This window comes from Pygoscelis adeliae, unplaced genomic scaffold (assembly GCF_000699105.1).
Source record: "Pygoscelis adeliae isolate BGI_AS28 unplaced genomic scaffold, ASM69910v1 Scaffold382, whole genome shotgun sequence".
NCBI classification, from domain to species: domain Eukaryota; kingdom Metazoa; phylum Chordata; class Aves; order Sphenisciformes; family Spheniscidae; genus Pygoscelis; species Pygoscelis adeliae.
Genome location: NW_008824288.1, coordinates 1 through 461, shown reverse-complemented (window position 1 = coordinate 461; position 461 = coordinate 1).

Sequence of the window (461 nt, the reverse complement as noted above, 5' to 3'; positions counted from 1 at the left end):
GCCCCTGCCTGCCTCCCGCCGTGCCTGCCTTGCTGGTCCCGCCGCGTTTCCAGCTGGTTTCTGTGTGTCTGGGGAGTCCCGTCCGTCCCCACGGCAGACGCCGGCGTTGCTGCGGGGATGTGGTTCCCCGCAGGCACTGGGGCAGGGGTGAAGCTGCTTCCCAGAGACCGGTCGCCTTTCTCCTAAACCCTCGGTGCCGTAAACCCACCCTTCCTCCCATTGAATCCCAACAATGTGCTGCCTGGGAAGTGTCGGCTGGACAAGAATAGGAGCCGGCAAGCACTCAGGGCTGGGGTGAGCAGCCACGGTGGCTCACGAAGAGCGAGAGGAAGCTTTGTTGAATAAACCATTATGGCAAAAAAACTGGCTTCCCGAGCCTGCACACAACCGCTCAAGCCCAAGTCCTTGTTCTGGTCCAGGGCATTTGTAATCCAGCTGTTCCCAGCACGGCACAGTCGGGC